Below are 12,227 nucleotides of genomic sequence, written 5' to 3'. Positions count from 1 at the left end.
GCCCTGCTAGGGCTTTGTACTTAATGGTGACAGACAGAAAGGCTTTGGGATCAAGAAGAAAGAAGACTGCCCACTTACATCACTTCTATTCACCAGTGTGTTGTTTTAAAAATATTTGCTAATAAGAGATATTTAGAACAACTCAGCATTTCAACTTGCATTTCTTTGTTTGTTGTCAAGGGGAACTTTGATGTTTATTAGCAATTTGCACTTCCTGTTTTTGTGAATTACATGTCTGTAATCTCTGCACTAGCTCCTCTTATCCTAAGGTTTTTAAAGTTATTTCTGTGAGCTTGCTATTTTTGTCTTAAATGCTTCTTCAGATTCATAGTTTGCCTTTTCTTCTTTGTCTATTATACATTTTATTTTGCTTTGTGCCAGTACTGGGGCTTCAACTCAGGGCCTGGACATTGTCCCTTAGCTTTTTTACTCAAGGCTGATACTCTACCACTTGAGCCATACCACTGATGCCAGCTTTTTGTTGGACAATTAGAGTCTCATGGACTTTCCTGACTCAACTGGCTTTGAACCACAGTCCTCACATCCCAGCCTCTTGAGTAGCTCTGATTACAGGCTTGAGTCACCAGCCACAAGCTACCATAACATTTTTTTTGCCATACAATAATTTATCTTTTATAATCACAACTATTGAATTTGTCTTTGAAAGAAAATCTTAACCACTTCTTACAGTACTTCATAGTGCTACAGAAATCATCTAAATTTTATATTCAAACTCAAGTTGAGTGGTTCATATCCTATTCTTTTGGATAATCAAGAAGTTTTCTATACAAATAGTTTGTAACCAAGCTCTGATGTCTCATGCCTATAATACTAGCTAATAATGAAGCTGAGACCTGAGGCTTGAGACTTGAAGCCAGCTGGGACAGGAAAATCCATGAGACTTTTATATCTAATTAATCACCAAAAAAGCTAGAAGTGGAGATGTGCCTCAAATGGCAGAGCACTAGTCTTGAGCAAAATTATGCTCAGAGAATAGCACCCTGACCCTGAGTTCAAACACAGGACTGGTACTTGCTCTTTCCTCTCTCTATAGATAGATAGATAGATAGATAGATAGATAGATAGATAGATAGATAGATAGATAGATAGATAGATAGATAGACAGATAGACAGATAGATAGACAGACACACATATATACTTTCTATATAATATTTTAAAAATTAAGAAGTTGTATGAAGTGGTTTCAATCAACATGTCAGTTTATGAATATAATGCATCTTGATCAGTATCACCCCATCCATCATTCTCACCATCTTTCCCAACCATAGTCAACCATAGTTCCTGTATATTGCAACTGGTTATCATAATACATCATCAATAAAAACAAAATGAAGCTAAGCTTGAAGAATGTTAGCTTCACACCTGTAGTAGTAGCTATTCAGAAAGTCATAGGCAGAAAGAACATAGTCTGAGCCCAGACCTGGGCAAAAAAATCTGACTCCCTAATCAAAAAATAAAGCCCTAAAGGCCTGGGGGTGTGGCTCAACTGAAGAGTGCCAGCTTAGCAATTGTGAGGCTCTGTGTTCAAAACTCCAGAAAGAAAAACGAGAGAGACAGAGAGACAGAGAGAGAGAGAGAGACAGAGAGAGAGACACACACACAGACAGAGAGAGAGAGAGAGAGAGAGAGAGAGAGAGAGAGAGAGAGAGAGAGAGAGATGACTCAAATAGCCCAATTCACAATACAGGCTGAAAGTTATATGTAGTATTTACACTATGTTATAAGCCTTATTTTATTTAAAAGACTCAATTAAAAGAGCAGTAGCATCGATTTCTGAAACTCATACAGGAGCATAAAATTTTATGGTAAAAATTTTCAGGGAAGGGAAGTCTAATTTGGACAGTTCATTATCCCAATTGTTTGAAAAGGAAATGAAAAAGTGTTTTCTTCCATTTAAGAATAACTAAAGAGTAAAGAGGTCAAATTGCAAAAAGTTCTTTTCATGGGCCACTTGTTAACAGTGTTTGCTGAGCATTGAATTTTATAAAGGTTTTAGATGACCATTTTAATGTTCATCTGTATGTTCATAAAGGCAAAATTAGATCAAGTTTAATTGTTGACTTTATTTGTAGCTGATCTCATACTTAGTATCTCCAGTTATTATTTTGAAACTGATAAGTGGTTATATTTGCATTATACCTCACTTCCCTTTGTCCTCTAATCATTTTCCATCTGAGTCAATAAGACAAGATGTACCTCCGTGTAACTACTTTCCAGAATTAGTCTCAGCCTATGATGAATAAGATTTTTATGATACCAGAAATTTTCAACATAAAACAGAAAGAAGTCTAAGATAAGGCAATTTAAAAGAATAATTTAGACAAAAATACAAAAAAGGGGCTTTGGATTACTGAACTTCAAAAAGAATTCACCTATCAATGACAATTCCAAAATGCATCAGTGGAAAAAGGAGAAAATTGGAGTAATCAGAAATGCAGAAAGATACTCAGAACATAGATAAAAGTACATGCCTGCTTGCCTGCCTGCCTGCCTTCCTTCCTTCCTTAGCAGTACTTAAGTTTAAACTCAATGCCTTGAGCCACAACTTGAGCCACATCCTTAGCTTTTTTGCTTTAATTATTTTCAGGTATGATCTCTTGTTTTGCCCAGGGCCAACATCAGACATGATTCTCCTACCTATCTCTCCTATATAGCTAGTATCACAGTAGCCACATACTGAGACAGGGGTCAGCTAACATTTTGTCTGAGCTGGCCTAGAATCATAGTCCTTCTGATCTCTGCCTCCCAGCCTGACCAACCCAGGCTTTCTTGAATTCATTTCCTATACCATTATAGTACTTGCATATTGCGATAAATTAATATATTTCTATTATTAACAACCTTTGCTCAGTCTTTGAAGGACAGAACTAGCATTCAAAAAGAGTTATACGTACAAGGTCAGGGTTTGTGGCACACACCTATGATCCTGTGATCCTAGAACTTGGGATACTGGGTCAGGAGTTCAAGGCTAGCCTGGGCTACATAGTGAAACTGTTAGGAAGGAGAGAAAAGAAAAGAGAAAGAGAGAAGAGAAAAAGAATGCAAAAGAAAGAGAGAAAGGAAGGAAGGAAGGAAGGAAGGAAGGAAGGAAGGAAGGAAGGAAGGAAGGAAGGAAGGAAGGAAGGAAAGGAGAAGGGAAGGGGGGAGGGAGGGAGGGAGGGAAAGAGGAATTCCTGGGATGAAAATCTGCTATTGGGGTCTGGGAAGGTGGCTCAGTGGTAGAGTAGGCATGCCTTGCATGCCTGAGGCCCTGGGTTCGATTCCTCAGCACCACATAAGAAAAAAGCCAGGAGTGGCACTGTGGCTCAAGTTGTAGAGTGCTAGCCTTGAGCTGAAGAGCTGAGGGACAGCACCCAGGCCCAGAGTTCAGGCCCCACAACCGGACCCCCCCCAAAAAAAAAGAAAGAAAGAAAATCTTCTATTGGCCAACTATGTGACCTTGAAGATGTCACTTAACCTCCAAATGCAGTTGGTTCTCATTTAAGTTGGAAAGAATGGCTAGTTCAGGTCAAAGTTGAATGGGACAAGAAAGAAAACCACCTGGTATACAGTATGCATTTGATACACGTGACCTATTTGTATACAGATACACAGAGGAATGAAAAGAGCAGTTTCATATTCCCAGTGTATACTCACCCTGGCAAGTAAAACAAAACTAGGTAAGTAGACTGTAAGAACAATTGACTCATTTAGGATTAGGTTCAGTTGCAAACAATGAACACACACACATTGGGCTGGGAAGGTGGCTCAGTGGTAGAGCGCTTGCCTCGCATGCATGAGGCCCTGAGTTCAATTCCTCAGCACCACATAAGCAGAAAAAACCGGAAGTAATACTGTGGCTCAGGTGGTAGAGCGCTAGCCTTGAGCTGAAGAGCTGAGGGACAGCGCCCAGCTCCAGAGTTCAGGCCCCACAACTGACAAAAAAAGAAAAAGAACACACATGCATGCTCATGGGGTGGGGATGTGTGCATGCATGCACACATACACACACACACACACACACACACAATTTGCGCAAGTTTAGAAAAGCAGAAAGCAAGTTTTCTTACACACAGACTAAGCCAGGATCATCTGGATCTAAGCTCCTATCATGATACTAGGCCTCCATCTTTTCTGGAGCTTCCCCTGGACTCATGTTATCTCATTTGCATTTCCAGGTGGTGTGAAAGGAACGGTGTGCACAAATGAAACCATTCCTTACTCTTCAAAATTCCTCGTCAGTAGTTATGGCCAAGACTTCCAGAACGTTCCACTGCTAGAGCTTGCACTCATATTCACATCTGGCTATCAGGGTTTATGTAGGCACTAGGCTTTATTCTGGGTGCTTACATGTCAAATGAATAATTAAGAGGTTTTTTTCTGCTATTTTATTTTGTTCTGTGCTGGTACTGGGGTTTGAACTAAAGGCCTGGGCACCTTCCCTTAACTTTTTTTGGTTTAAGGCAGGAGCTCCAGCAATTGAACTAAAATAACATCTTTTGCTGATAATTTGGAAATAAGAGTCTCTCATATTTGTCTGTCTGGGCTGGCTTTGAACTGCAATCCTTAGATCTCAGCCAGCCTTTTGAGCAGCTAGGATTATAGGCATGAGCCACCAGTGCCCAACAATTAGGAGTTTTAGTCCAAACACAGGAGAGCATGGTTATCTCTCAGGGAGACAACCCGCTGTCTCTATCAGAGATTAGTGTATACAAATCCACAGAGAGAGAGACATAATGCTCCATTCAAAGACTTGAGGGCAATTATAGGATTTATTGATTTGCTTGAATATTTATGGTTACTAATGCTTTTTCTTATAGCATTTCAAAGAATCACACAAAGGAATCTGTCCTCAGCTCTACTGGAATGCCTAGCAGAGTGTGCTTCCTATTCCTGATCTCTGGAGCTTCAAGGAAAGGTAAGGAAGCACCAGGTAAGGGCAGCTGCCGTGATGACTAATAGATAAAAACAGTCTCTGCTCAGGACCAGGACTGAGTCAGCCAGAGAAAGAGATGGCCAGCAGTGACTAAAGAATGGTCTCCTGCAACACAAGGGACTGGTACCTAGGAGGAAGGAGGAGGAGGAAGAGAAGAACAAAGAAGAGGAAGAGGGTAGGAAAGTAGAGAGGAAAAAGTAGAGGAGGGGAGGAGAAGAAGGGGAAAGGAAAAAGGGAAAGGGAGGAGAAGAAAGACGGAAAGGAGAAGGAGGAAGAGGGGGAGGGGAAAAGGAGGAAAGGGAGGAGGGAAAGGAAAAGGGAAGAGATGGAGGAAGGGGAGGAGAGAAGGAAGGGGAGAAAGAGAAGAAGTAGAAGGATGGGGAGGGCGAAAGGAGGAAGAAAAGCTATTCATCTTAACTAGGAACCGAAGAGCAAGAAAAAGGAGGCAGAGCAAATTTGCCAGCAGAGTTGACAACTAGCCTTTGGAAAAGATGAAAGCCTATCTTAACGTGACATAGGGGAACAAATGTGCTAGCAGAGCTGACAATTCGCCTTTGGAAAAGATGAAAGGCCATCTGTGGGACAGCTTTGGTTCCCTCTGCAGTGGGTGGTTAGAAAGTGAATTTGGTTTTCTTAATTTGCTCCGTGGCTTTGACTCACTGCATGAGATCTCTTTGGTGCTTGCTCCCACCTGCCATGTCCCTTGCAGCCACACATCCCTCACTACACAGTGACCAGGTGAGGACACCTGATAGATCCTACATTGTCAGCCTCTAAAACAATGTGTTGTTATAACACAAAATAGCTAAGACAAGAAGAGGAAACAGCAAAGGACATGACTTAGAAATGAGATAATTACTTTGGAAGAGTAGAAAAAGCCAAGTACCTGGACAGAGAGCCCATTTGCGCAAACGCCAAATAAACTCCTCTTGCTTATTGCAAAAAAAAGAAAAAAAGAAAAGAAAAAGCCAAGTAATGTAGAAACAGGGACTGTGGATGTGGGCCTCAAAACAAACAAAAATAATCCAGTAAAGCCAGGCACCAGTGGCTCATGCCTGTAATCCTAGCTACTCAGGAGGCTGAGATCTGAAGATTGCAGTTCAAAGCCAGCCCAGTCAGGAAAGTCCGTGAGACTCTTATTTCCAATAAACCCCTCAGAAAACAGCAAGTGGGCTCAAGTGGTAGAGCACTAGCCTTGAGCTAAGGGCTGGGTGAGAGACAGTGCCCAGGCGCAGAGTTCAAGCCCTATGACTGACAAAAAAAAAAAAATCCAGTAAACTGACATGTGGAATTGAATCTCTTCTGTACAACTACTTAAATGTAATTTTAAAGTTATGTTTACAAATATTACTAATAATTAAGAATCTGGCTTCTCTAGATAATAGTGACTCAAAAGTGCTCTATCCAAGATGAGAAATAAAAGCTAGACTGACAAGAGAAGCAAGGCCGGGTTTGAAAATCCCTTCCCACCCCAACCCCCATTCTCCTCTCTTAATACCACTCTCTGTTTAATTCTCCCCAAGAGCATTGTGTAAGAGGACACTGTGATATCTACCAGGATGCCCACCTCTCTTCCCCTTCCCTATTTATGTTCATTTCTGCCACTGCTTTTATGTCTCCACACTATTCTTTAGCTATAATTAACTCTGCTATGCTTTGTCTGTTGGGTCATTGGAGAAAGAAGGACTATGACTAAACCCACAGAAAAGAAAAGTATTGTGTTACCAAAGCTGTTTCATAATGAATTAGAACATTTTCTACATTTTAAATCTAGCTCAAAGACAGGTACTAGTATCTCATGTCTGTAATCTAAGCTACTCAGGAGGCTGAGAGCACAAGGATTTTGATGCAAGGCCAGCCCAGGAAGAAAAATTTGGTTTTTTGTTTTGTTTTTGTGGTCATGGGACTGAACTCTGGGCCTGGGCGCTGTCCCTCAGTTCTTCAGCACAAGCCTAGTGCCCTACCACTTGAGCCACAGCACCACTTACGGCTTTTTTCTGCTTATGTGGTGCTGAGAAATAGAACCCAGGTCTCATGCATGTGAGGCAAGCACTCTACCACTGAGCCAACTTCCCAGCCCAGGAAGAAAAATTTGTAAGACCCTTTTTCAAAAATAGAAAAGCCGTGCAATGGTGGCTTACACCTGTAATCCTAGCTACTTAGGAGACTGAGATCTTAGGAGCGTGGTTCAAAGCCAGCCTAGGCAGGAAAGTCCATTAGACTCTTATCTGCAGTTACCCACCAGAAAACCAGAAGTGGTGCCGTGGCTCAAGTAGTAGAGTGCTTGCCTTGAGCTCAGGAGCTCAGGGACAGCACCCAGGCCCAGAGATTAAGCCCCATGACATTAAAAAAAAAAAAAAAAAAAAAAAAAAAAAACAGAGCTAGATGAATGGCTTGAGTGGTATAGTACCAGCTGAACTCAGCAGGACCCTAAGTTCAAAAGCTAGTATAACCAGGCACAGGTGGCTCATGCCTGTAATCCTAGTTACTCAAGAGGCTGAAATCTGAGGATCACAGTTCAAAGCCAGCCCAGACAGTTAAGTTAGTGAGACTCTTATCTCCAAAGAACCATCAGAAACCTGGAAGTAGCACTGTGGCTCAAAGTGGTAGAGCATTAGCTTTGAGTGAAAAAGCTCAGGGACAGTGCCAAGGCCCTGAGTTCAAACTTCACAACTCACACACACACACACACACACACACACACACACACACACACACACACACACAGAGTATACTAGGTTTTCTTTTTCTTTCTTTCTTTGTGTGTGTGTGTGTGTGTGTGTGTGTGTGTGGATTCTGACTTTCCTATACTATGTGTTTCCCCCAAAGTGTGTACATGTGTGTAACTGTTGTGTATAAATGTGTGTGGATAGAAAGATAAGTGTATAAACTTGTTTACAGTTATCTCTACCATTCTTCTTAGAGACCTCTCAATTCCTGCTTTAATATGAGCTTGCAGTTTTCTAAACTTGTCACACAACTAACACTTGCTCATTCCTCTTAGTTATTTCCTAGATTAACTTCCTAGTTTCTTAGATTCTGTCTCCTTGTTTTTGGATTTCTGCTCAATTTGGAAGAAAAGATGTATGTACATATCAACTTGATGAGTGCTTAAGATTTTTATTCTAGTCTCACATTTGCTTGTTTAGCTGAATATAGGTTTCTAAATTGAAATGGTTTTTTCCTTAGAAATGTGGAGTCATTTTTCCATTATTTGTCAGCAGTTGATGTTGCTTTAGATATCTGATGAGAAATTTATTTAATTCCATTTGAGGAGCTTTTCTAATTTCTTGTGCAAAACTTAGTTTTTCTTTTTTAAACTTGGAATTCTAAATTTCACTTCATCACAATCCATATGTCCAGGTGTTCTGCTGCTGTAGCTGCTGCTATTCCTTGTCCAACCTCCTCCTCCTCTACCTAGAAAATAGAAATTACCTCCTTCTGCCTTCCTTCCTCTTAGATTTTTCTTTATGGTGCTCTCTCTCTCTGTCTCTGTCTCTCTGTCTCTGTCTCTCTCTCTGTCTCTCTCTCTCTCGTACTAGGGTTTAAAATCATAGCCTCAGGCTGGGAATGTGGCTTAGTGGTAGAGTGCTTGCCTAGCATGCATGAAGTCCTGGGTTCGATTCCTTAGTGCCATATAAGCAGAAAAAGGCAGAAGTGGTGCTGTGACTCAAGTGGTAAGGTGCTAGCCTTGAGCAAAAGAAGCTCAGGGACAGTGCCCAGGCCCTGAGTTCAAGCCACAGGACTGGCAAAAAAAAATATCATAACCTCATTGCTTGTTAGACAGATGTGCTAACACTTGAATCATACTTCCAGTTCTCTTATGCTTACATTATGATTTTCTCTTTCCCTCCCTCCCTCCCTCCCTCCCTTCTTTCCTTCCTTCCTTCTTTCTTTCTTTCTTTCCTTCCTTCCTTCTTTCTTTCTTTTTTCTTTCCTTCTTTCTTTCTTTCTTTCTTTCTTTCTTTCTTTCTTTCTTTCTTTCTTTCTTTCTTTCTTCCTTTCTTCCTTTCCTTCCTTCCTTCCTTCCTTTCTCTCTCTCTCTCTTTCTTTCTCTCTTCTTCTTTCTTTCTTTCCTCCAGTCCCATGCCTTGAATTTAGGGCTTGGGTGCTGTCTGCTTCTTTGTTTAAGCTAGCTCTCTTACACTTGAGCCACGGCTCCACTTCTGACTTTTTGGTAGTTAATTGGAGATAAGATTCTTATCTAGTCTGGTGCCAGTGACTCACACCTATAATCCTAGCTACTCAGGAGGTTGAGCTCTGAGGATCACAGTTTGAAGCCAGCCCAGGAAGGAAAATCCACAAGACTCTTACCTCAAATTAAGCACCAGAAAACAAGAAATGGTGCTGTGGCTCAGGGTGGTAGAAAGCTAGCCTTGAGTGAAAAAGCTGAGGGACAGTTCCCAGGCCCCAAGTTCAAGCCCCAATCAGAAAAACAAAAACAAAAAGCAAAACAAAACAAAACCAAAGCAAAAAAAAGCAAACAAAAAACAAAGCAAAACAACAACAAAAAAAATCTCAGCCTCCTGAGTATCTAGGATTATATAGGCATAAGCCACTGGCACAGCATATACTGATTTAAAAAACTTTATTTTGTCGGTCTTGAGGCTTGAGCTCTGGGCCTGGATGCTGTCTCTGAGCTCTTCAACTCAAGGCGAGTGCTTTACCACTTGAGCCACAGCCCCACTTCTGGTTTTCTGGTGATTAATTCATTGGAGATAAGAGTTTCACAGACTTTCCTGCCCAGGCTGGCTTTGAACTGCAATCTTCAGATCTCAGCCTCCTGAGTAGCTAGGATTACAGGCGTGAGGCACTAGCACGCAGCCATATATATATATATATTTTATATAGACAATTTGCATGCCTTCTCTTTGCAAATGTGTATGCTCCTTTAAAGGCCTCCCTGCCCCTCCCATGTGCACCTGTATCAGAATCTGAGGTAAGAAACCTCCGTGTAATTTGCTACATACTTCACACAGACACATTTCTCTTCCCAGTAGTCACCTGGAGGGATTTAAACCACAGAATGGCCAGAATAAGCAAAAGTCTCCTCTGGAGTTGGAGCTCTTATTATTAAGGAAGTCTTGAGTTCTTCAGTGCTGATCTGACTTCCCTCTACAGCCCTGGGCCTTCACCACAGGCTGTCTCCTGACATTGCAGAGTGGGAAAGAGGGGACTACAGGGCTGAAGCTGGGCCAAAGAAAAGGTTCTGCTCCACTTTAACTAAGGAGAGGAACTAAGTGGCAGACTATCTAGTGAGTCCTTCAGTCGGCTGCCTCTCAGTCTGACCACTCTCCTGCCAAGGAATTTTTCTAGAGCTACCTCAGGAACAGCAGCCACTGCTCCCTTGGTTGGTGGGGTTACTGTGCCTCTCATACATCTTTAAGCTGTTTTTCTATTTTTTCCATTTTATTGAGATCTGAGCTCAGTTCTGGAGATGAGACAGTCACAGCCCCTTACCTCCCATAGTTTATGTTTGTTTTTGGTGCTGGTGGTGCTGGAGCCTGAACTCTGGGCCTGGGTGCTGCCCCTTAGCTTTTTTTGCTCAAGGCTGGTGCTTTACCAATTGAGCCACATCTCTACTTACTGCTTCTGGCTGATTAGTTGGAAATAAGAGTCTTATAGACTCTCCTGCCCGGGTTGGCTTTCAACAGTGATACTCAGATCTTGACCCGCAGAATAGCTAGGCTTACAAGCATAAGCCACTGGCTCCCAGAAAGTTATTGCTTTTTAGCAATAAGCATAGAATTACATTTGACCAGGAAATTTACTGTAGTAGCCAAAGGAAAAGCTAAGCACACCCTGGAGCTTTACTTGCTTTTAGTTACTCTCTTTTATCACCAAGTTTATAGTGACATAGTTCATTAGCTTTGCAATGGATGGCACCTCAGACGTGCTGGTGGGGATGGCAGCAATTGTCAAAGGTTTTTTTGTTGTTTTGTTTTGTTTTTTACTGGAATCTAGAAGCCACTTTTGTGTATTTCAAATGAGTTGAAATTGCTGACTCTTCTATTAGATCTTCTATGACATCAGGAAATTCTATTTCCCAAAACCTAGTAATTGGCATTCTGTACCTAGTTTGTGTGTGTGTGTGTGTGTGTGTGTGTGTGTGTGTGTGTGTGTGTGTGTGTGTGTACATGAATGTGTGCCAGTATTAGGGCATACATGAAGGGGCTGGGTATTCTTTAGTTTTTTTACTCAAGGCTGGTACCCTATCCCTAGATCCACACCTGCACTTCCAGCTTTTTACCAATTATTGGAAAGAGAATCTCACAAACCTTTCTGCCCAAGCTAACTTTGAACCATGATCCTCAGATCTCAGCCTCCTGAGTAGTAGTTAGGATTACAGGTATGAGCCACCAATACCCAGCTGCCTAGTTAAGTGATAAGTGGAATTCAGTACTTGTACTGATTAACTTGTTGATTTCAGTGAGCATAACTGTCAGAAGGACCATCTATGAGTACCAATATTTTTTTGTTGTTTTTGAGACAAGATCTTGCTGTATTTATCATAGTTAGCTTTGAACTTGTCTTTCTCCTCTCTATTCTATTATAGGTTGGTATTACAGTTGCGAATCTCTAGGCCTGATCTCAATGTATATATTTTGTTGCTGTTTTGTTTTGTCAGTGCTGGGGATTGAATTAAGGGCCTGTACCTTAGTATTTTCACTCAAGGCTAGCACTCTACCACTTGAACCATACCTCCACTTCTACTTTATTGCTAATTGGAAATGTCTTTCTGATTTGTCTGCCTCATCTGACTTCAAACAGAGTTCCTCAGAGCATTACCTCCTGAATATCTAGTATTACAGGGGCTTAGCTTCCATATCCTTTTTAGCATCCTGTACCTCCTCCTAATCTCCAATAGAAAAAGTGCCCTGACTGAAGCTGGTAAGGGTGGAGTTGTTTGTGGTGAATGCCTACACCACAAAGATTGCTGAAATGACCATGGATCAAAGCAAGACACTAAATTTTTCGAAATAACAAATCCTGAGTTTATTGGTATGTAAGATCTCTGTCTCTGTTATGTTATATAGTTGGAAAATGTATCATGTACTACTGGGGAATTAACTTCAGTGCATTTGACCCAGGGAGCTGCCTGTCCAGAACATGACGGCTAAACTCATGCCTGAGAAAGGATCCCTTTCTTAATGTCTGGTCAATATCCATGTATTTATTCCTTCATCAAATGTGTAGTGGGTGGTGGGTGGCATCCAGTTGCATCCCGCCCTCCCCATCTCCCTTCTGTACCTTATTGCCTGTCCCTGAGACTGACCGACAGGTTTAGCT

Source organism: Dipodomys merriami, unplaced genomic scaffold (assembly GCF_024711535.1).
Source record: "Dipodomys merriami isolate MVZ:Mamm:240054 unplaced genomic scaffold, mDipMer1.0.p SCAF_6, whole genome shotgun sequence".
Taxonomy (NCBI): Eukaryota; Metazoa; Chordata; class Mammalia; order Rodentia; family Heteromyidae; genus Dipodomys; species Dipodomys merriami.
Note: the sequence above shows the minus strand (reverse complement) of the source record.